Consider the following 25,459-nt stretch of genomic DNA (forward strand, 5'->3'; position numbering starts at 1 on the left):
GGGGTGGGGGCTGGTGCGGCTGCTGCTCCGGCGCCAGGTTCCTGTGCTGGGCGCAGCGCCTCTGCCCACCGCCCACCGGCGCCGTCTTGGATTGAGCGTCTGCGGAGCACTTGTGCGCTTGTGCATGCGGCCCCCCAGCTGAAGTGCGGCTGTTTGCCTGGAGGAATCAGGTCTGAAGGGTCCAGTGCGAGGCCTCTGCATGCGGCTTCCTGTAAGCAAGTGAAACTAGACAGAGCATAAAGGATAAAAAGGTTAGACTCTATTTTATTCCCAGATTCTATTTTTATTTCCTGGGAATTGTTCATGGGCTTTGCTGGTGACAGATTCCTCCTCTGTCTTTTGTCCTCATTCTTGAGGAGCCGCGGCCAGGGTCTGTCTCATATAACTGCTTCCTGCCGAGTTTGGGTGTCATCACAACCCAGGTAGAGGAGCAGAACTTCTCCCTAGCCACCTTTACATCTGTTTGGTCGTCACCAGGCCTTGGCCCTGACTGTGCATATTCCTGAACCACCATCATTTGTCTAAACTTTTGGCGATAAAGGACACCAGGACATTTAAGATACATGGCCCAAATATCAGCATGAGAACAATACCTGTTAAGGGGCTTAGGAAAGACAGAAACCAATTGATGCTGAGGAGGGCATGTTTTACCCTGCTCCACCGTTTTCGCCCAGGTCAAGTTTTTTCCTAATAGTTTGAAGTAAAGGCTAGTCTCAAAGGCCATTGTGGCTGTTAACCTTATTTATGGGGACAGTGTCATATATAGTTCCCCCAGCCAGGGCCACAAGCACCCCAATAAGTGCAATGACTCCTGCAATTAGCAGTCCTGTGGATCTTTTGAATTGTTGTAGCTTCTTCCTATGGGTAATTGTTCGATTGTAAACTCCAGTATTAAGTTCGGATCTAGTCCTACAACTCTCGTGGTAACATAGCCCCTCACCTTGGCCCTGTCTAAGCATTGGAATGTCCAGTCCCTCATTGCATTTGCGTTCTTACTCAAGAACATGCATTCTCTTTGTAACCGCACTGACTCTGTGCCCCTGACTTGAGACTTCGAAGGGTTAGTGTTCTAGTTTTTCGTCCAAGTATATCTAGATCCATATTGGGGCACCTAGCAGGTACCAGACTCAGCTATTTTCTCTCATTGGGCCACCTGATTCACATATTATTGGTGCTGTTTGTCTGTAAGTGTCACAAGTGAGACCAGCTGCAACTTCAGCTTGTTTACAGTTTATTGCCAGCTGGGAGGTGGGTGGTATTTAGTACTTTCCCTCTCATTATTGGGTTTTCTCTTAAAAATGTCTGATGGTTCTTTCCCATTTTCAGGTTGGGCATGTCAGGTCTGACTCTGAGTGAAGTTCCATTCTGTCTTGAATATCTCTGGCCACATTGTAGAAGAAATGTGTTTGCTATGGGGTGACGGTGGTGGGAAACATTTAAATTCCCAAAATGGGAAGTATAAATTGGAAGTATATTTTGTCCTGGGAGAACAAAGAGGACCTGGCACAATGGCAGCTGTTGTTACCAGAGTATCTTGCAGACTGTTGTTTTTCTGGGTTTTTAGGTATACCCATTACCCTGGTGAGAGGGGTGTAGGGCCAGGTCAGTGGGTGCAGGCAGCACCTGGTTACCTATTCTGTGAGAGCTTTCATGTGTTCTCCTACCTGGAGGGCATACTTGAGTTACTCCAATTCAAGAAGGTTAAACAATCCCTTTTCCCGAGCTTGGGGAGTGGGTCCCCCATACATGAGTTCAAATGTGCTTAACTTTATCCCCTGGGGCAATCAGAAGCAATTTAATCCAATTTTCTTGAGTTTCCTGACATAGTTTGGCTAAGGCCTGTTTCAAGGTCTGATTGGATCTCTACTTTCCCTGATGATTGGGGTCTCCAGGCTGAGTGCAAGGTGCATTTTATGCCCAGGGCACTTGTTCACGTGAGACACAAATATTGGATTATAATTGCTTTGTAGGGATCCTGGGACTCCAGACCTGGGGATTATGTCTTTTAGCAATGCCTTAGCCAACCCCAGCTGCCATTTCCGTTCCATCGGGAATGGCAGAAAATGTGTCTTCCAGCACCAAGAGATAGCTGAAATTGGCCAGTATTCTCAGTATGACAGTGGAATCAACCTGCCAGTCTTCTCCAGGATATGTCCCTCTGGTCTGAAACATTTAAGATCTTCCCTGTCATCAGCTCTGCCTTTCGGGCAGAAGTAGGGCTAGGCTTCTTGCTTCTCTGACTTGGGTCTGGGAAGTTACTGTATATCCCACCAGCCTTTTCCCCTCCCTCATAAAACTGCTTTCCTCTCTGTACCATCCTTCTTCAGCATTTAGGAGAGCCTCACTCCTTGGTCAGGGCAGCTGGAATAGACTGTCTATTGGTTCCGTATAATCACATTACAATGGCCTTGTTTCTGTAAGCAGTCAGGTGGCAGGATTTAGGGTTTAACAGGTTTTTATGGTAACTACTGGGTTGTTTAATGGCTCTATGAATGTCTGTTCTTAGGTCTTCCCTCATAGCCCCTAGATTTTATAAGTCTTGTGACTAAGTTTGCCTGTTATGGTGTTCAGAATCAAGTAAGCAGCACCACTGTCAACAGGCGTTCCTGCTATGTCCAGCACCAGCCAGGGCTCCTCTGACTCCATCTTTTTTCATCTATTTTGGGACCATCTGCCTTCAAGGGTAGTGGCTGGGGTCTGCAATTTCCATCCCCCTTTGGTGAGGGCCTTCTCTCTTCAAGTGTCCCTCTTGGTTACTCATGGCACACTGATTGGGTCCAGTTTCCTTGGCTTATTATCCCTTGCTGGGTACTGGTGGTCACTCATTGGAACTGAGAGTCTCTGTGGGCAGTTAGTACAGATTCCCATGCAGACCAGTTGCCCTTGGAGGGGCAGCAGCCAGTAGGTGGACTTGCTTCCATACCTTTTTATCCTCTGATGTTTTCTCCTCTAAATCTTGGTTATTAAACATCCAGTAGGCAACCTCAGCCATATGAGAGGTAGGGTTATCTGGTTCTATTTCCATTTTTTGAAGTTCCTGCCTAATGTTGAGGGTATTTTGGGAAATGAAATACAACCTCAGGATTGCATTCTCTTCCAATGAGTCTGGGTCAGTGGTAGTATGGATTAGAATGCATTCCCCCAAACTCTCTAGGAATGCACAAGGATTTTTTGTTGGCTCCTGACTGATTTCCTTTATCTCGTTGCAATTGATAGGCTTCTTTGCTGATGCCTGGGTACTCTTTAGGATCATAGTTTTATATTTTATTTTATTTATGTATTTATTTTTGTCTTTTTTTTTTTTTTTCTAGTGCTGCCCATGCGGGATATGGAGGTTCCCAGGCTAGGGGTCTGATCAGAACTGTAGCTGCCGGCCTACACCACAGCCACAGCAATGCAGGATCCAAGCCGTGTCTGCAACCTACACCGCAACTCCCAGCAATGCCAGATCCTTAACCCACTGAGCGAGGCCAGAGATTGAACCCACAACCTCATGTTTCCTAGTCAGATTCATTAACCACTGAGCCACAACAGGAACTCCAGGATCATATTTTTATAATGGGTCAGCCTCTGTTTTCTACTCCTTTCTCTAATGTCTTGGTGGTCCAAGTTGGATCTATTGTCTAGAAATACTTGATTCCCCGGTCTGAAGATAGCATGACCTTCATTGTCTCTGTTCTTTTTGTTTGCTTCCTCTTGGGCTTTTGAAAAAATGGTGGCCTTCTCTTCCCTCATTAAGAGTATATTGAGGAGGCTCTCGATTTTAGCCCAGTTGAGTCATGGGTCTGGAAGTTTCCCCTAATCAGATTCAGGAGCCCCTCTGGATCCTCCCTCAGTCCCTTACAATGACATCTTTCCAATTACTATGGGGGCGGTTGGAGTAATGTGTTGACATGCAAATGCCATAAGACTTGACCTAAATAAGATTTCCAGTTCAGGAAATTTGGAACCAGCACCAAACCATTTATGGATCCTTCAAGAGTCCCAAATAGGCATGGGCTCTGATAGAGTTGGGGATTTCCCTTGAATTTTTAATGGCCTTTGCTTGAAATAGTCAGAATGTTCCATGAGAGGTTAGATGGGACTGCCTCTGGGACAGAGCAGCTTAGCTGAGGTGGGAGTCTTTCTTTCCTCCATTCAGTCAAAAAAGAAGAATTCTTGGATTTCCCACCAGGTGAGAGTTAATGCAGGAGGGATTCCCACAGGGTGCTCACCAGACCATGGGGACAACTTGGAATGCTGTGCTCATATCTGGAAGAGAGTCCGTGGAACCTCAGCCGATAAACAATCATCCAGGGTTTGCCTCATAAGCAGAGCAGGGAGGAGACATTGGGTGGTGTCTGTTCTTGCTAGCAGTTCCCAGGGCTCCCAGTAATCGGGTTCCTGGTCATGCGAGTGGCTCAAAGGCTCTCCAGCCCACTTCAGAGCAACAAGCACTAACTGGAAGAGGTCAAGGCACCAATCACTTACTTACCTTGGGATCCTTTCACACGCAGGAATCCTCAGTGCCTTTTCCTGAACTTGTATGGAGCATCCTTATTCCATTTCATCAGGTATCCTCATTACCTGGGCCTTTTCCTGGTCTCACCTCTTGGCTCACAGGGCTGGCCACTTTCTTTTACCAAACCAAAAGTGACTATGGAGAATGCTACTGGAAGTTGGTAAGGAGGGCAAAAACACCCTGGTGTAGCCACTACTGCCTTGGATAAGATAAAAGAGGATAGCACTACTGGTGAGACAGTGGGCAAGACTGCTGTGGCTTCCTCTTGTCCATAGGTCCTCACCTTCTCCAGGTATTCAGTACCTCAGGAAGGCCAGCCAGAGGCATCAGGCAGACCGTGTGAGTTTCAGTCTCTAATTCCCAATGATGCCACAGTATGATCCCCTTAGGAAGGTGTGATCCAGAGGACTCTGGGGGCTATACTGTGTGTGTACCACATCCAGGTATTGGGTTGTGGGGCAGAGTTGTTCTAAATTTGGCTTTGCCATTGTTCTATCCCATCGGAGTGTACTCAGAGATCAGAGTCAGTCATCCTCATGTGAACCTCCCAAAGCTTCCACCATCCCCCTGCTGGAGCTCGGTGGGCCCAGAGCTAGTGGATAAGTGCAGGTGAAAAGGCCATGGTCTGTCCCTTCATGGTCACCAAAATTTGTTACCTTCCCTTTTGAATCAGGCCCCAACAAGCCTCCACCTGCCTGGTGTCATTTGAGCCAGTAGAATGAGACTGAGTTTGGTTCAGAAGCAAAGAAAAATTTTATTCTTTGATTAAAGAATGGAGAGATGTGAGCTCATACTCGAAAGTACACACTCTCCCCAACAGGCTGTTGAGGGGCTGCTTTGAAGGGTTCTCCTCTGTGGAGGGTGGGGGTGGGGTCCTTGAGGGTCAGGTACAGTCCTGTTACAGAGTTCTCACAGAACTCCAGATCAAAGTGCCAGGTGCAGCGTTTCTGCACATGGTACACTGCTGCCATCTTGAATTGAGGTGTGGTATGCAGTGTGTTTGCATGTAGCACACCAAGTTCAGGTGTCAAGTGTAGCAGTACTGTGCTGGGAACTCTAATCTGATGCGTTAGGTATAAGGCCTTTGCTCATAGTACCTTATAGGCAAGTGAAACTAGACTAAGCAACAAAGCAAGAGGTTAGACCTTATCACCTATATTCCATCTTATTTTTCCCAGGGACCCCAGTGGGCTTCACAGGGGATGTCTTCTCCTTGGAATCTTCCTTGATCAGTCCTCACTGCCATATACGCTGGTAGCTCCCTTATTGGTGCTTTGTTGTGCCTGCTTCTATGTGTGCTTCCACATTTGTGAGATTATTCAAAGAGCATCTTTCTCCCCCCCCCCCTTTTTTTTCTGCTTTTTTATGGACACACATGTGACATGTGGAAGTTCCTGGGCAGGGGTCAAATTGGAGCCATAGCTGCCAGCCTACACCATAGCAACAGCAGGGCAGGATCTGAGCCATGTCTGTGACCTAAGCTGCAGCTAGCAGCAACACTGGATATTTAACCCACTGAGCAAGGCCAGGGATCAAACCAACATCCTTATGGATGCTAGTCAGGTTTGTTACTGCTGAGCCACAATAGGAAATCCCTCCTTTATTTGGACTGTAAAACTCCCAACGGCAAGAACTGTTTTAGTCATCATTGCATCTCAGGGACTAGCACAGACCCTAGTATGTAGTAGGTGCTCATTAGGTCTTTAGTTATTGACTTAAACTCATAGACTTTTAGTGAAAGAAACTCTTAGTGGAAGAATGAATAAATGAGAAATCATAACAGTCTCTAGACAATCTCCCTGATCCCAGACTTGCATTATTCTAGATGATTTTTGAATTTTCTTAGCAAATCTAGGTTCTGAAATCCTGCAGGCAACAGGAAGGGATTAAACCTCTTAGCTTGGCCTTTTGGAATCTAGTTCCTATTTACCCATTTACATCCCTGCCTTCCCCTCAAGCTCTAGGCCAGATTTTCCCAACCTCAGCATTACTGAAGTTGCTGGCCAGATAAATATTTGCTATGGGGGCTGTCCTGTACACCATAGGATATTTAGCAGCATTATTGGCCTCAACCCACTAGATGCCAGTAGTATTCTCCCATAGTTGTGACAATAATGTCCCTAGATCTTGCCAAGTGACCCCTAGGGAGCAGTTGTCCTCAGATGAGAACTACTACTCTAGCCATATCACAAGGGTTCCCCCAAATACGCTAAGCTCTCTGATGCTCCAGGTCTTTGTAAATCCTACTCCTTCAGCCTGAAATGGCACCTGCTCTGGAATAAGAGACTTCCCATTCATTCTTCAAGATCCAATCCAGTGCTTCCCTTTTGGGTGAAACCTTCTCTAACATTTCAGGGCAAGAACCAAAGGTAATAATGCTGGATGTTGTTATTTTTATGAGACTTTTATGAAGATGGAATGACTCAGTGTCCATGTGAGGCCTTGACAGAAGGCACAGTGCATGAATGAACAAATGCCTGGTAGGCATATGGTTGGTGCCCACAGAAAGAACTGGATTATTTTTCTTCAAGTAGCTGAAGAATGATCTATGAATAAGTGATTACTTGGTGAGTTATGAGTGATCTTTCCTGGGAGGTTGATAGTAATTGAATATTACAAAAAACTGTTAAAAAATAAGGGTGTCAGGTCTGTGGTAAATGGAGCACCCACCCCAGCCTAGGCCTTAGAATGGTTAGGCAGAGGCTGGAAGACCATCTGCTGGGGTACAATTGCAGTCTTTGCCTTGGGTTGGAGTTTAGTTGGGTGGCTTTTGTTCTTTTCCTACTCGAGGACTCTATAGTTTGAAATCTTCCCACTGTTTGCTGATAACCGAGTCTTAGACTTAGTGGCAGAGTTAGGCCTGGGGGTACCCCCAGCCAAAATTAAATCCCCTCTGTTCATTGTAATTGTGAAAGATTTCTGCCCCCACCAGTGTGGTGAGGGATATTTCCACTCATGCAGAAAGAGATTGTTCTGGTGGGGCTTGTGGTGGACTGTGTGTCATGCTGCTGTAATCTGCTGTGGGACGCCTTGGGGCTGGTGTGGGAAGAGAGCTCTCAGCTGCTGATGCTCCTTGGGGATTGCCTCTGCTGCAGAGATACCTTGCCCAGGGCCAGGCCCCTTCCCAGAGCAACCAGGTCTAATGAATGATCCACATGGGAGGTACAAAAGCCTGGCTCCCCTCCCCAACTTGGGATAAATCTGTAGGCCACCGTTGCTCCCTGTATGGTCAGCAGAGGCCTCTGTTGAAATGCTATTACAACTCAACTTCTCCCTCTGCCTCCTTCTACAGGTGTAGATCCAAGAGTACTCCCTAAGAAGCATCCCGCACACTAATCTACTTCTGTTCCTCGTGAGGACTCTAACTTGAGACAGGGTCCCTCTCTTGTTCTCCCTCTTGGTGTCTCTTCATAGCCCCTTCTACTTCGCCCCTGGAGATAAAATCCCTGAAAGCAGTGACCCCTAAAAAGCCATATAAAGTCTCATTGGATGGTGGGGCCCTATGAAGTTTAATGGTATAACTAAAGTGGCCTTTGAGTGTATGTCTCGAAAGTGATGAAGCCTTTGATAACTCTGATGTGTCCTTGCTGCCCCTGCTTGGGGCTGTTGGAGAGCTTTTCAAGATCCTCTTATCCTATGAGACTCCAAGCTGAGAGCAGTGGTGTATGTGGCATAGTTTCCGAAATGCAAATACCAGTAAACTTTTGGGTGTGGCCTATAGAAGAGGCCACACAGGTAGAACTTGGAGAAGCTAGATGTGCACACAGATCATCTGATCTGGGGTCTCCAGCTGTAACCACTGAATTAAATTATCCTCCTATCAGGCGTGGCTTGGAGGGGACTAGACCCATCTCCAGTATAGGAGAATAGTCTTCAGCAGAAGCACTGCCATTCTTCTTCTTTTTACTGGCTGTGCCTTCTGCATGCAGAAGTTCTTGGGCCAGGGGTTGACCCCATACCACAGCAGGAACCTGACCCACAGTAGTAACAACACTGAGTCCTTAACTGGTAGGCCACCAAGGAACTATAGTGTTGTTATTCCTAAAAAACACTCACTTTCAGGGCAGAGGTGAGAAGAAAACAAATGACAGGGGATCCACAATAGAGACAAGTGGGGGGCCAGGTCCTGGCACAAGGATCTTCTGTGAACTTTGTCTGGTTTCCCCACAGTTTTAAGAATGCTTGACATCTGGCAAGGACACTGGGAAAACCCGGTAAATTCCGACCCTTCTGCCCTCCCACAGGAGTTCCATCTCTCTTTTCCAGAGGCCTTCGCTGAAAGGTCTGCCTTCATTAAATTGCATTTATTCAAATGATCTGTCTCAGAAGGATGCCAGGCCTAGCAGAAACTCTCCTGGGATTTGAACCTGCAGCTCCCTGGAGCAGAAATATTTCAAACCTGAGGCACAAGATCACTGAGCCAGACCCTGAGGGGATTGAATGCAAATTTTATTCTTTCATTTAAATCTGGGCAGGAGGAAATGTGCCTGCTACCTGGGAATGCTGGAGCGTGCCCCCCCCCCCCAACTCTTGCCAGTCTTTGCTTTTGGTTGTAGCAGGCATCCTTGGTGACAGGCTGCAGTGCCCAGGGCTTCTTGCTGCTGCGATTTTCCTTCTTCAGGTGAGTCCCTTTTCATTTGTTGAGTACCTACATTGTGGAGGGCACAAAGTTATCCAATACTTGCCACAGCAGTGAAGGAAGTATTATTTGGGAGACAGTTTCATGAAGTTGGATCACACACCTAGGCTCACCCTATTACATTTGATTATTCCACTTTGGTGCTAGTAAATCAGAATGTTATGGGTTGGAAAAACTAAAGTATTCTCAAGTTCTTTAGTGCCCTTTCTGGGGGTGAATGCGTATGGAGTCAAATTTGGGTAAGGCTCTTGGAGGGACTACCCCACTGGTTTATGGCTAGTTATAAAACATCAAGAACTGGGCTCCTGATGGAAACAGGGACACCAGCATTCCTGTTCTGATGCTCATGGGCATCTGCAATCAACCCCACCTAGGTTTTCAAAGGTCTATGTCCAGTTCAGTGGCTACTTGGGGTAAATCTTGTCATTTCTATCTCTCAAAGCATTTGTATCCAGAGCTGTGTGCACAGGGCCAGTGTTAGGTGCTGGCTTCCCCGGGCTCTTGGGACATTCCTCTTGACCCATCCCCAGGTTTGCATAGGGGTACATGCTATTTGAACCCACCTTCAGTTGTCTTTCCTGGTGACTCTCTTTGGGTCCAGCTGAGGGCTGAATAATCAGTGGGCCTGCAGGATGCTGGGGGGTGGGCAGCTTCCCCCTGGGCTGCAGGGAAGTCTATACTGCCCATACAGTGGTCCTCCTAAGGGAAAGCCTGAGAAAAGTGGACCCAGGCTATGAGGCTGGTCTTGGGCCAACCCTGTCTGACATCCATTTTCCCACCCTTAAGACATAATGAGGGAGCATGAAGAGACAATGTTGCTCATTAGGCAAACTTTGTGTCCATACAAAGTGAGAAGAGTTATGAGTTAAATTGTTTCCCCTTCCTCACAATTTACATATGAAGCCCTAAATTCCAGCACCAGCATGTGGCTTTATTTGGAAATAGGGTTGTTGCAGACATTGTTAGTTAAGATGAGGTTATTAGGATGGGCCCTAATCCAATATGACAGGTATCCTTAGAAGAAGGGGAAATTTGGATACAGACATGCTGACAGGGAGAACTCCATGTGAAGATGAAAGAGATCAAGGTGATGCTTCTCTGAGCCAAGGAATACTGAAGATTGGCAGAAAGCCTCCAGAAGCTAGAGAGGAAGCCTGCAACAGAGTCTCCCTCACAATTGTAAGGAACCAACTGTGCCCACACCTTGATTTCAGACTTGTAGCCTCCAGACTGTGAGATGAGAAATTTCTACATCCTAGCAAAGTGATCCAGTGTGTTCAACTGCTCAGCCTTCGGAAGTTCTCAACTAAATACTCCTTTCTAGGAGGGGTGGCTCCTGCATGAAGTGTGCTCCCTACTGATGCCAAAGGTGACCTATACCTTATCTGACAACAATAACAGTGATGACAATTCTTTCACTTATTTAATATCTATTTTTAGTACATGAGCATCTACTATTGGCACTCTTATAGGTACTGAGGACACAGTAGAGAACAAAATAGCGCTCATGGAAATTAGGTTCTAAAGGAGAAAAAGCAGCAACCAAAATGTGCAAGTAAAGTGATGGTGTGTTGGGCAATGCAAAGTGACAAAGAGAGAAATAGAACTAGAAAATGGAGTGAGGCTCGCTGGGGGGCATGGGGAGCTATTTGCTCTGAGGTGATATTTAGGCAAACCTGAATGAGGCGAGAGGGTGTTGTGAGGACACCTGGGAAACAGCATTCTCAGCAGAGGGGACAAGTGCAAAGGCCTTGAGGCTGGGGTGTGTCTGGCATGCTTGAGGATCTGTGGGAGTCTGGAGCCCCAGCAGGGGCATGAGCAAGTGCAGAGGCAGATGATTAAAATCCACTTTCTTTGCACAGTAGATTTTTCTACAGGTGACACCTGTGCCGGGGGAATACTGCAGGAAACAATCTGTTTACCTCCTGTTGCTAGACCTAGGGTATTAGCTATCAGGGGCCAGGTATGGAGTCTCTGCCTGCTGGGGAAAAGCACAGTCAGCATTACTTTGGGTCACCTGGTCCTCAGTTCTAAGGGGAAGCTGTACAGAGCTAGGTTTCCTCTCTGCAGCAAGAAGTCCCTCTCCCCAGCAGGTGCCCCTACAGCCTGTCCAGGGATGACGGACTTCCTGGGATAGACGGTGGGCCTGGCTCAGTCTACTATGAGGAATCTACGTCCATCTGTTGCACTTGGTAATAATGGTGTTCCAGTGTTCAAGCCTCCACTGGCAATGGTGCAGAAGTAATTTATATCATTTAACTTCTAATTGTTACAAGTGAGTAAGTCACAGAGTTGTTCACTGGCCTCCTCCCAGGAGCAGGGGATTGGAGAGGAGGAAGGGAAGGCTACGTGCTTGTCTTCTCACAACTGAGGACAAGAGGCTAACACTTAGCAAATGCTTTCTGCATCAGATTGTGAAGGTGACTCAACACTATTATAAACTTGTCTTGTGAAGTGCAGAGAAAGGGAATCCTTTTACAAAGAAACAAACCAATTGGTCAAATATTTAAGCTGCCTTGGTTGCAATATAGAGCACTCCATGGAGGGAGAATAAAAGAGATGGCAAAGGCCTTGCCCCATGGGGGATAAAATCCTATTAGAGAGGCTGAGACTCTGCATGCACGTGGTTTTAGGGAGGAAGGAAGATGGAATAGCAATGATGGCCATAAGGAAACCACTGAAGAAAATAAGCGATTTTAAGTCAATTGACTCATGGAGTGATTCAGGTTTGAGGAGGAGGATGGAGAGGATGAGGTTATGTGCAAGCCAGACTCCTTGGGGATCCAGTCACCCAAATTTTAAATGCCGCAAATGGGACTCCAACAGGGCTGGGCCAGAGATGTGGTTTGAGTGGCTGAGTCAGGAGCACTTCTCAGACCTCACGTTTGGACTTCTTTCTAGACTTGGCTTTGTCTACTGTAAGCCCACTTTGTCTCTTATATGGCTACAGAACCCTCAGACTGTTCGATCCACAGCCATGTTCAAAATGCACACAGATACACACATGCACAAACAACTTTGAATTTTCAGTGTTTCTTGACTAGGGAAAAAGAAAAGCTAGTTCTCCAGAATGCAAGTGCTACACTGCCTTTAGAATGGGTGGATACAGCCTTCCTTTGTGTAGTTTGCCAAGGGCTTGGAATACCATGTGTGGCTGCTCTTGTTCTGTCCCCTCTGGTTAACAATGTGCCCTCCCTCCAGCCCAGGAATCTGGCTCATTTCCTGTATCTCCTATTTCACTCAACATGTGGTACATGAATCCTGTAAGTAGCTTATGATGCAAGCCTCACAGTTAGAGACGTGACAGTTCAAGGAGGCCTAAGTGACTTCCACTAAGTGACAGAGCACGTCCCATTCCATGCCCAGGAGAAGCCTTGGGTGGGAGCTTGCCTGCTGATGTGTGAGCATCTTGGAGGTTCAGCTCCAGGATGGGGGTGGGTTAACGGTAGTGGAATTCATCCATGAGGAAAAGTCTCTTCCTCAGTGAGATGCTGCAGCTCTTTGGGATTCTGTCATTGTAGAAAATGAGATTAAACACAGGAGAAAGTCAAAGGATGCTCTTTGTTTTGAGAGTTTTTGCAAGGGGACCTGAAAGCAGCCACACTGGGCTATATATATATCCTGGTAAAGTTCTATTCTTTATATTTCTTTCTTTTTTAAAAAATTAAAGTATAGTTGATTTACAATGTTGTACCAATTTCTGCTGTACAGCAAAAGTGACCCAGTCATTCATATGTATATACACATTCTTTTTCTCATGTTATCTTCTATCATGTTCTCTTTGAAGAGATTAGATATGATATCACTTATATGAGGAATCTAAGATACGGTGCAAATGAACCTAGCTATTCTTTATATTTCTCATTCAACTTCACCCATATGGCCGTGTCTCTAGGCGTAGAGAATCACCACACTCAGCCTGGCCTCCAGTGAAAGTGATTTCTGCCCCAGCTAGGGTATGTTTGATCTTGGGATGAGTACTTTTAATCAGTAAAAATAAGTACAGGTTTAGCTTAGTTTCTCATGTGTTCTGTTTGAAGAAAGCATTGTGGGATGGGCCATTGAGATCTGGTTGCCTAAAACTTCAATCTAAACACATAAAGCAAGATTCCCTTCAATTTACTTATTTCCTATACAAACCTAGAATCCATTATCTATGAATTTAATTCAGTAAATGTGAATTAAGTACCTTCTACTAGTTAGAAAATGAATGCATTGTTCTAAGCAGACCCAAAATAACACAGTGGCTTAAATACAGTAGGAAAGTCTTTCTCTGTGTGAGTAATGCCTGTGCATAGCTCACTCAGCTAGGAAGTTGGCTCCTTGGAATCCAGACGAGCTCCTTCTATCTTTCTTCTCTCTTGTAACTAGGTTGCTTTGCACACAGCTTCGTGGACCATCATGGCTGGCCAGCACATCTGCATTCCAGCTAGAGAAAAGGAAGGCAGCAGGGGTTGTGGGGGTGCAGTGGGCACACTCCTTCCTTTTAAGGGCATATCCTTAAGTCCTGAAACCATGCATGACCTTTGGTGCACTTCCCTTTGGCTAGAACCTCGGCACAGGAGCATGTAATCTTTATTTTAGGTGGCCATGTGCACAGGTAAAAAGCAGACCTTCTATTGCTGGAAGAGAGGAGCAGAGGCTAGCTATTAGGAGACAGCAATTTTGGTCTTACATGTTCAATATGCAAGATGCTAGGGGCTGAGCCAGGAGAAAAAAAAAATGGGCTCCACTCACAAATGCATTTAATTTAAGGAACCTACAACCTAGTGTACTTTATCAGAAAATTATAAGGCCGACTTTGAGAAGGAGAATAGAGGAAAGAGAATAAAGGAAATCCCTGTTGGGATTAAAGAGTTGGAATTCAGAAGGAAAGGCAATTCTGGGCAGAGGAACTAGATTGAGACCATGAAATGAGGAGGAATGGTGTATTTGTGAACAGCAGAGTCAGGTGGCAGGAGTGTAGGTAGGTGAGGGTGGGTAGAGAGATGAGCCCAAATAAAGCCAGCCGAGTTAGCCTCAGGTGGGCTACCCGTGTTTTACAGCATTCTCTAGCTACACAAGGACTTTGTCAGAGCTGCCTTTGATGGAGATTACTCTGGAAGCATTGTAGTCTTTGGATGGGGTTGCAGGGCTGTGAGTGTGTGTGTGTTCACATGTACATGTGCTGGTAAAGTGGTGAGGGTGGAAGTGGCAAGACTGTTGGCAAGAGACAATAAAGAAAACACTGAAAGTTCATGAGAACTAGGATTTAAGGGAGGTGACAGGGAAAAATAGAAGTAAGCAGTGAGACTTTAGTCAAAGAGGTAAAATATTATTTCTTCAGGTGCAAGACCTTTGGGAGGAAGGTTAAGAAGTACTCTTGCACCCCAAATTCTGATTTTGGTAAGTCAAGAAGCTTTCTTCACAGGTGCACACCCACACTACTCCTTCCCCTGTCCCATCCCTAACTCCTACACATAGTTATTATATTTCATAGCCGTTACAACCTAATCAAAGAGGCCAACCCTGGTCTTAATGATTTGGGGTATGGGAAAGTTCCATATCTGGAGATGTTTCAGACCCATCTTGAGTTCTTTTGAACCTGCAGAGGAGACTTGAATAGATATTTCTGCTCATACTTCATTGTTATCAATTTACTTTGAAATTCAAAATTTAACTTAAAAAAACAGGAAATACATTTACACTGTTCAGAATCCAAGACATAAAAAAATGATGTGGTAAATATTTTTGCTCCCACCTCTGTCCCATTCTGTCGAGCTCCTACCTGTACCCCAAATGGATAATCACTTCTACTATGAATATTTGCAGAGTTGTTTTTTTATCCCCCACTACAATCTTCATCATGTATCTCTTTATTTCACTGAAGTTGCTTAAGTCTATTGCTCTCCTTCCACTCTGTCTGTTACTTCCCCCAAATCCAAAGTTTTGCATTGCTTTGTTGTCTCTTTGCTTATAGGTTTATCACTTCCACTCTCACCACTTCGCCAGCACATGTGTGTGTACACACATATACCCTTAGAGCCCTGCTACCCCATCCAAAGACAACACCACTTCCAGAATAATCTCCATCAAAGGCAGCTCTGACAAAGTCCCCTTGTAGCTAGAGAATACTGTAAATCATGGGTGGCCCTTACCAGGCTGACCTGGCCAGCTTTATTTGAGCTCACCCCTCTGCCATCCACACCAGCCTACGCTCCCGCCACCTGACTCTGCTGTTCCCAAACACACCATTCCTCCTCACCTCAGTCTCAATCTAGTCCCATTGACTGGAATTGCTTCTTCTCCTGTGCTACCCATCAGGTCAAATTCTAGCTCATGACAGTAGGGATTTCCTTTTGTTTGTTCTTCTGTTCTCCAAGAGCCCTTTTCTAATCTGTCTGTACAGTTCTTATAATGTATACTAGATTCACAAATTGATTTATGGCAAACTTGAAAAGATGTTTGATCCTGGAATAGGGTTTTTTCCTTTTTTTAACTAATAGATCCCAGGATTAGTTTATTTGGCTAAAGTGAGGGACTCTTCATTCCAAGGGGCTCTTATCTGGGTGAATTTAAACTCTGTCTATTCTAAGATATGCTGAAAGCTAGGAAAGTTGGAGACATCCAGTGGTATGCTGGAACCAGGTCTTACTGGCTCATGAGAATCAGTTGGAAGCATCTCTTTCTAATTCCTCATTTGGCGAGGCTTGGTTGGTAGTTTGAAATTGGCCACAGTAGGAGTATTTATAGCACAGAAATTGGTGTAAATATGGTACCTTTTCCTCCTGAATGGCTAGTAGTTAAACATTTTCCAGCACACTGCTGGGGATATCAATCAAAATTGGGCATTTTTTTTGTGTGTGTGGGTGTGCAGCCACTGTGGAAAATAGTATGGAGGTTTCCCAAAAAACTCAAACTAGAACTACCATGCAACACAACACTTCCTCTCTTGAGTATATATCTGAAAAAAAAAAGAAAACATAAATTTGAAAAATATATGCACCCCATATTTAAAACAGCACTATCTATAATTACCAAGGTATGGACACTGCCTAAGTATCCATCAAGAGATGAATGAATAAAGAAGATGTGGTACATACACATACAATGGAATACTACCTGGCCATAAAAAAGAATGAAAATTTTCCATTGGCGACAACATGGATGGACTTGGAGGGCATTATGCTAAGTGAGATAAGTCAGACAGGGAAAAACAGATACTGTATTATACCACTATATGTGGAATCTAAAAAATGAAATAATCTAGTGAATATAACTAAAAGAAAATAGACTCACAGATGAAGAAAACAAACTAGTGGTTACCCATGAAGAGGGGAAAAGGAGGGGGGCAAGATATGGATAGGGGATTAAGAAGTGTAAACTATTATGTATAAAATAAAATAAGCTACAAGGATATATTGTACAACACAAAGTATAGCCCATATTTTATAATAACTATAAATGGAGTATAACCTTTAAAAATAGTGAATAACTGGGAGTTCCCATAGTGGTGCAGTGGTTAACGAATCCAACTAGGAACCATGAGGTTGCGGGTTCGATCCCTGGCCTTGCTCAGTGGGTGAAGAATCTGGCATTGCCATGAGCTGTGGTGTAGGTTGCAGATGCGGCTTAGATCCCGCGTTGCTGTGGCTGTGGCGTAGGCCAGTGGCTACAGCTCCAATTCGACCCCTAGCCTGGGAACCTCCATATGCTATGACAGCAGCCCAAGAAATGGCAAAAAGAAAAAAAAAATAGTAAATAACTGTGTTGTACACCTGTAACTTATATAAGTATCTCAATTTTAAAAAAGATTGGCCGTTTTTATTTTGTTGAGCCCCGAATTGATCTTGGTGTATTTCTTTCCACCTGTTCACAATTTCGTCTAGTTGTCCTCTACGACCAGGCACCATTGCTTACTCTTTCTTTCATCTCCTTGCCAAATTGTTTAATCAGTTCAGGTTTAATAAATAGACCAAATTCAATGCCATCCCTTGACCTTGCAAAAGTTGCTAAAAGTTTTGTTTTATTTTAATTTTTTATTATGATTGATTTACAGTGGTCTGTCAATTGCTGTACGGAAAAGTGACCCGGTCATGCATATATAGACATTGTTTTTTAAAAGTTAGTGATTTTCATTTTATTTTTTAAAAGTGATTTTTATTTTTTGCATCATAGCTGCTTTACAGTGTTCTGTCAATTTTCTACTGTACAGCAAGGTGACCCAGTCACACATACATGTATACATTCTTTTTTTCACATTGTCCTCCATCATGTTGCATCACAAGTGATTAGATATTTAGATCCTGGTGCTGCACAGCAGCATCCCACAGTAGTAACAGCAATCATTCCTGTAGTTCTCTTGGTTCAGTCCAAAGTAGCTTAATTAATCAGTCTTTCATTAACTAGCTTTACTTTTGGACTTTGTCACTGTTGTATTTTGAACTGCACTGGCTGACCCTTTGGCATGGAAAATGGACCAACCCAGGAGACTGTTTGACTGTTGTAAGGGTATAGTATTCGGGTAGAATATCAAAGAAAAAGGGACATTGAAGTTAACTATGAAATGTTAAGCCAGGGGAGTAAGCTGGTGTTAAGCCATTAATTGAGATAAGGAAATAGAAACTTATTTAAAAAGGTATTCCTTGATTATGGATATTGTAGTTTGAGATAAGGCAGTGTGGGATACAGAAAAAATATGACTTGAAGACAGAACACCTGGGATGAAGTGTTAGCTGTAGAAGACACTTTTCGAGGGTTCCTACCCTGTCCATGTCTCTTTCTCTGCAGCCATGTTTGGTACTTTTTCTAATCCACTTCTTATCCTCCCTGTACAGTTATTATGGTGAGGGGTGGTTACTTAATATAAGCTAGGCTAATCAGAATGTCTTTCATGAGAATTTGTAGTTAGTACACATGACTATTATGAGTCTTTGTGGGTGTTAGACCTGTAGGTTCTTGTTGTCTGGGGGGGACAAGGATGCCATTTTGGAGCCTTAGTGATGGTACCATCGACCATGATGAGCATGAAGAGAGAGCCAGTCTGCAGAGTGCAGATGCAGAGAGAGGCAGGAAGGTGGAGCAGATGATGAGAGATGGTCGGATGAAGGATGGAGAGAGAAAGTAGCTGCCTTTGTCTGATTTCAGCTCTTTGTGAGGCCCGACTGTAGCTTTTACCCTAGAATTCTAGGAGACATCCTTGTTACTTCAGAGTAAATCTACTTTTATTTAAGCTAACTGGAAGAGTTTCTGTTCATGGAGCTAAAACATCTATCCCTAAGCCCCTGGCTTTGCCACTTAGTAGTTGTAAGCCTTACTCAAGTCACCTAGCTCATGTTGCAGATGGGTTTCAGTTTCTTCATCTATAAAATGAAGGTAATAACATCTTTGAAGATTAAAAAATATATTATTTGAAAAGCACTTAAAAAGTGCTTGTTACTTAATAATCATTGTGTAATGTGAGGCAATATTTTGTGAAGACACCTAGCATAGTGTCTGGCATTTGATAGGAAACCAGTAAGAATTAGCTGATCAGCATATGCTCTTGTGAGTCTTCATACTTTGTCCTTCTTTCTTAGAATGTCCTTTGCCATCGCATCTGCTGGGCTGACCCCTACTTAGCCTTCTCCTGGAGATCTCCTGAGTGGTCCTTCTCTTTTATGACAATCGTTATCCTACATTATTGTCATTTTACTCCTGTCTCCTCCTCTAAACTTTTTAAAAAATATTTTATTTATACATATATTTTTTTCCTACAGTGCAGCATGGTGACCCACTTACACTTACATATATAGATTCTTTTTTCTCACATTACATGTTCCATCATAAGTGACTAGACAGAGTTCTAACCACTCAAAATCTATGGGATGCTGCAAAAGCAGTGCTTAGAGAGAAATTCATAGCAATACAGGTCTTCTTCACACAAGAAGAAAAATATCAAATCAACAACTTAACCCACCACCTATGAATTAGAGAAAGAAGGACAAGCAAAACCTGAAGTCAACAGAAGGAAGGAAATCATAAAGATCAAAGAGGAAATCAATAAAATAGAGATTCAAAAAACAATAGACAAAATCAATCAAACCAAGAGCTGGTTCTTTGAAAAGGTAAACAAAATTGACAAACTTCTGGCTAGAGTCAGCTAGAAGAGAGAAAAAACCCAATAAACAAAATAAGAAATGAAAACGAAGTCACAATGGATACTACAGAAATACAAAAAAAAAAAAAAAAAACCATAAGAGAATACTATCAACAATTATATGCCAACAAATTTGACAACGTAGAAGAAATGGACGTCTTTCTAGAGACCTACAGCCTGCCAAAACTGAATCAAGAAGAAATGGATCAACTGAACAGACCAATCACTAGAAATGAAATTGAGTATGTCATAAAAACACTCCCTAGAAATAAAAGTCCAGGACCAGATGGCTTCACAGAATTCTACCAAACATACAAAGAGGAACTTCTACCAATCCTCCTTAAACTTTTTCAAAAGTTTGAAGAAGAAGGAACACTCCCAAAGACATTCTATGATACCACCATCACCCTAACACCAAAACTAGGCAAAGATACCACCAAAAAAGAAAAATATCAACCAATATCTTTGATGATTTTAGATGCAAAAATTCTCAACAAAATTTTAGCCAACCAAATCCAACAACCTATCAAAAAGATCGTATACCACGACCAGGTGGGATTCATCCCAGGTTCACAAGGATGGTTCAACTTATGTAAATCAATCAATGTCACACATTAACAAAATAAAAGTCAAAAACCACATAATCATGTCAATAGATGCAGAAAAAGCATTTGACAAAGTCCAACATCCCTTCATGATAAAAACTCTCACCAAACTGGGTATAGAGGGAACATTGCTTAACATAATCAAAGCCATTTATGACAACCCACAGCAAATATAATACTCGATGGAGAAAAGCTGAAAGCCTTCCCACTAAAATCTGGAACAAGACAAGAATTCCCACTCTCACCACTGTTATTCAACATAGTATTGGAAGTCCTAGCCACAGAAATCCTCCTCTAAACTCTGATATCCTTAAAGGAAGTCATATTCTTCTTGGGATCCCCAATATGTACCAGCCTTCTTCATACACAATGTCTCTATAAATGTTTGATTAATGAATTAATGGGTGGATATAGATGACCAGTCAAGTCCATAGGGCCAAAGACATGGGAGTCATCTACTAAAAGGGAACACTTGGAGTCATAGATGTGAATGCAGTCACCTGGAGAGGGTAGCATGCGAGGAGAAGAGGATGAAGACAGCACACGATAGAAACTTATTGGATGAGAAAGAGGGCTCAGAGGAGGCAGCAGAAAAAGAAGAAGAAATCCGGAATAAGGATAGGTTCCTTGAAGGTATAAGAGAGTGCTGAGATGTGGAAATCAAGAAAGGAGAACACAGGGAATATGGTTAGAAGGGTCAAAATTCCACATAGTCGGCGGAGAAGATGAATTAGACAAAGATATCGGATACTTCAAACTGGAGACTGTTGATGAGGTATTTGAGAGCTGATTCAGAAGACTGGCTAAGAAGAAAGCCAGATTTATTTGTGTAGATGGCAAGTAAACACTGTTGCTTTGGGAATCCAGTGGAAAATGAGGAGGAAGCAGGGATGATGGAAATATTAGGACGGGGAACATTGGGGTGGGTGATAAGTCCCCAACCTGCCCTACCTTCCAGTGAAGCTTTCGTCTTTGCAGTGTAATGTCATATTTGCTCCTTTCTCCACCTGATATTTGATAAACAAGTTTTTATTCATCACTGTCTATATTCTTTGACTCTATTTTTGCTTGTCCTATTTCTGCCAGTTTTCCTGTGGAAGTCCATCCATCTATCTTTCATCCATCCATATGTCCATCCTTCCATATAATATTTATTGGGCAACCCTTAAGAACCAGGCAATACATTAAGCATTGTAGGGAAACAGGATTGATTGCCATTCAGGAGTTTTTATTCTAGCTGGGAAGACTAGAATACACAGGCTGCTTTCTCTGGAGTTTTCTAGTTTTGTTCTTTTGGGAGTTGCAGCCTCTTCTTGGTACTCCACATTCCCCTGTGTTGTCCCTGACCCCAAGAATCATGTACTCTGAACTGTGAATTCCTAGTGATTGGCCAGTGCATTGTTCACCTGACATCAGGCAAAAAACTAGGCTCCTCTGAAGTGGATTGTCTGACAGCAGGCCAGACCCCAAAGGCAACAGGCTGTGGTTTTGGGAGCTTCTCTGCAAGACCTGTGTGCATTATTCATGGCTTGTCATTTGCAGTCAGAAAGACGGGCTGCCCTCTGACATCTCTGAAGATGTTCATGATTTACTGGAGGCATCAGAAGAAATATAAAACTAAATAGTAATATAACCCCCTGGGGGAAGCCTCACTTTGGTATTTTACATAATATTAGAACCTTTGCAAATAGTTTCCCTGAGATAAAAACTTTGGCAAACATTCAGCTGAAATGTTTGAGAAGTGAAACCATTCATGTTTTGATGTCAGGAGACTTGAGTCTCATCCAGTCTTCTAAATATCAAATTTTGAGAAATCCCCCAGTGCAAAGGAACAGGAAGTCTGTAACTCAAGCCACACAACATCAGCAGTTCCAACCCTAGTTTGAGAGCTGGTGAGTGATTTTTGAACTCTTCCTCTTTGCTCCTTTCCCCATCTCACCAACACAAAGTGCTAACCTTTTAATCTGTGATTATATAGGGTCCAAAAAAAAAAGAAATATGCTGAATATTTCTTATTTCTGTGGGCTCATGCTTGTATAATTAGGAATCAGTTTTGTTGTAAATCACAGAGAACTCAGCTCTGATAGACTTCTGAGCTACTGAGTCGGGCTGTTCCCCTTTCATATAACAAGAAGTCAGAGGTGGGCAGCCCAGGGCTGCTATGGCTGCATCAGTTTCTTTGTATCTTTTGGTCCCAGACTTTTTAGCATGTGGCTCTGAGCATCCTGTTTGCAAGACTGCTTCCAGGCAGGAAGAAGGGAGCATGCCAAAAGCTGTCCCTCTTGAGGGGTTTTGTCTTTATGTTTGCACGGGGAAGTGCTCTCTGTGGCTTCCACGCGTATCTCTTTGGCCAGAACATAGCTTTTCCTGGCTGGGGAGATGGCGAGGAAAATGGAGTATTCAGCTTTTCAGTCACTATGTCAGAGAAAGGTAAGAAAAAGCATGGTTGGGATTGAGTGTCAAGCAAGCCATTCTAACTGCTGCAACATTCTGGAAACCACTTTGAAAATTTTGAAATGTAAGAACTCATAAATATACATTATTTTTAATGACAGTGAATTAAACCCAAAGATGAATAGCTGCCCACAGAGCAGCTCCACTCTGCAGTACAATGGTATCACAGCAGGAATTTTCATAATTTTTTTTTTTTTTTTGCTTTTTAGGTTCTTACTTGCGGCCTATGGAAGTTCCCAGGCTAGAGGCTGAGTTGGAGCTGCAGCTGCCAGCCTACACTACAGCCACAGCAGCACAGTATCTGAGTCAGGTGTGCCACCTACACCACAGCTCATGGCAAAGCTGGATCCCTGACCCACTGATCACCAACCCACTGAGCAAGGCCAAGGGATCAAACCCACATCCTCATGGACACTAGTTGGATTCGTTTCCACTGCACCACAACGGGAACTCCAGGAAGCATTTTTCAGAATTTTACTTCTACTCAGAGCTGGAGAGTGAAGGAGATGGACAAAGATGGTGCATCCAGAGAGAGGAGACACAATGCTCAGCTGGTAGAAGCCCAATCATAAGGCTGCAGAGAGGAAAACTCCAGGACTTGTACCATTGAGGCCAGGTTGGAAAGGAGGAGCTGAATTTCTTTAAGGTAACTAACACTCTTTTTTTTTTTTTAACAGTTGTACACTTTATTTCTTTCTTCCAATTTTATTGAGATATAATTAATATACAGCACTATATAAGTTTAAGGTATACAGCATGATTATTTGACTTACATGAATCATGAAATGATTACCTCAGTAAGTTTCATGAACATCCTTCATCTCAGAGACACAAAATAAAAGAAATAAATTTTTGTTCTTGTGATGATAACTCTTAGATTTACTCTCATAACAACTTTCATATACAACATATAGTAGTGTCAATTATATTTATCATGTTGTATGTTACATCCTCAGTACTTACTCATCTTACAACTGGAAGTTTTTACCTTTTGACTACTTTTGTCCAATTCCCCTTCCCCCCGACCATGCAATCTGGTAACGACAAATCTGATCTCTTTTTCTGTGAAGAATAACTGGCATTCTTGTGTGTCCACCCATTTCATAAATTCCTGAAAACAATTGCTCATGAACCAGAGGTTCTTTATGAAAACCAGCATCTTAGATTTCAATTGTGTTGGGCAGGCTTTCTCTGAGGAAATAGGTGGAGAATAAGGAAAAAGAAGGAAATAAACACTATGCACAAACTTGTATGATTTTATCTTCACAATATCTTGTGAGCTAAGAGAGCTCTACTGAGGAAACAGGCTCAGAGGGGTAGTACACCACCCAGGATCACACAGCCAGTGAGGGGAAGACAGCATTTGGTTCCCAGCCTGAAGATAAATCCGAGTCTGCATCCAGTGGACCTGTTAGCAGACCCCCAAACTTAGAAGTCTCCCAGCCCAGCCAGGTGAGAAGTCCCTAAGCAACACCTGGAAGGGAAGAGTGGGCAGAAGGGCCCCTTGTGCCTTAGAGCAAGACCACCAGGCTGGCATCCCCTTCAGGAGCAAACATTTTATAGGGACCAAAATGGATGCAGAGTTCAGCAAAAGTCCCTTTGCTAGTTCCATCTGGAAACTCTTCAGAGGCATAATTTCATTCCGGCCAAATGTAATTAAGAATTTGATTTGATTAAAAAACAAATCGAAGGAGAGAAATGAGGCTGCTCCTCAATCTCTCCCTTTCTTTACAAATAGCGTGCTCATTAACAAGGCATGTGCATGTCATGGGGGCCCGTATAAGGGAGGGCCTCCTCCTCGCTGCCCCTTGGTAACCTTCCTAAAGACCCATGGCTAGGGGGGCTGTGAAATCGGGGAACTCAGCAAATAAAAGCTAAGGATTTAAAAAATTCTCATTTGGCTTCAAGATACTAGCAAAGCACAGCAGCTGTACAACCTCTGCAGGAACGAGATGTCCACTTAATTAAAGCACTGTGGTGTCTCCCAGGGAGAGAGACTCAGCAGTACTGGGTACTAACCAAACTAGACCTGCTGCCAAGAGAAATGGTGGTCACCAGGGATCACCAGTTCACCTCCCCAGGAAGATGGGGCTCCAAAGCCAATGTGGGTAAATAGGAAAAGGGAAATAGTAGGGTGATAGGGAAGGATTTGTGATATTGTATTATTGCCCATGACCCAAATAATCTGCCTCTGACCTACTCCAGCTTATCTCAGGCTCTAATGAGAATTGTGTGGTGATCTTATATAAAGGACAATTCAAAATGAAACAAGGAAGGTCAAATACTGCATGGGCTATTCCTGTCATATTTCTGCCAAGGTTGCTCTCTTGTTTGTGGTAATGCTTATGTTTTTATTTTCTGAGTCTGCCCCTCTTTACCCTCTTTCAAGAAGTCCCATTTGAGTGTATAAGCAAACCAAGGTATGTGGGAGCTGGGAACTATTTCCCAGTGTTTCAATGTAGTCAAATTAAGGCAGAAGTTACTGAAAGAACAGGCCCTTGCAAGGAAAAGTTACATAACTCAAGATTGTCATAGGATAGGACTTAAGCATGGACTCTAAGACTAAGGTGGTTTCTGGGGTTAGTTTAGCTGCTCTTAATGCCATGGACTCATGTTCTTTCTGTCATTCCACTACATCATTTCTAGAGCCCTCATGTTTGTTGACTCATGGGTGCAAGAGGGCTGCTGCAGGTCCAAACATCACATCTATATTCAAGGCAGGAAGGAGTGTGGAAGAGGTAGCATTAATTACATCTATTTCATCTTATTAGAAAAGCAAAAACCTTCCCTGAGATCCTGGAAGACTCCCTATTTATTTGCCAAAATGAACCATGGCCCCATGGTTACCCTTCGCTAACAAAGGAGATTAGGAAAGTGTTCCTAATTTATCTGGGAACCTTGTTGGTCTGATTAAAATTAAAGTCCCATTTACAAGAAAGACATAGGGAATGAGCAGTGTATAGGCAATGAAAAGTGTCTTCAGTAGATACTTGGACTAGACTGACTGGTTGAGGGAATGGGGGGACATGTGATAAGAGTAACTCAACTTCAGAGACTAACATAGTGGGAAATCCAGAAATAATTCTGTTGATTGTATGTCCAAAGAGCTAGCTTCTACATCGAGAGACCCTTTATTAAGTTCT

At 43.5% G+C, this 25,459-nt stretch overlaps 1 long non-coding RNA gene across 1 annotated transcript in view; it reads left to right on the forward strand.

Annotated features, from left to right (window-relative positions):
• Positions 1–36: 36 nt before the first annotated feature.
• LOC102167681 (uncharacterized) overlaps positions 37–25,459 on the forward strand; it is a 310,638-nt gene continuing 285,215 nt past the window's right edge. Inside the window, exons 1-2 of the long non-coding RNA XR_014831400.1 lie at positions 37–251; positions 22,526–22,962. This is a non-coding gene — a long non-coding RNA (uncharacterized LOC102167681). The remainder of the gene's footprint in view (positions 252–22,525; positions 22,963–25,459) is intronic.

The sequence above is a fragment of the Sus scrofa genome, chromosome 16, assembly GCF_054392235.1.
Source record: "Sus scrofa isolate SSC_HxYL_T2T_F1_AM1 chromosome 16, Sscrofa_HxYL_maternal_Yorkshire_Landrace_v2.0, whole genome shotgun sequence".
Classification (NCBI taxonomy): domain Eukaryota; kingdom Metazoa; phylum Chordata; class Mammalia; order Artiodactyla; family Suidae; genus Sus; species Sus scrofa.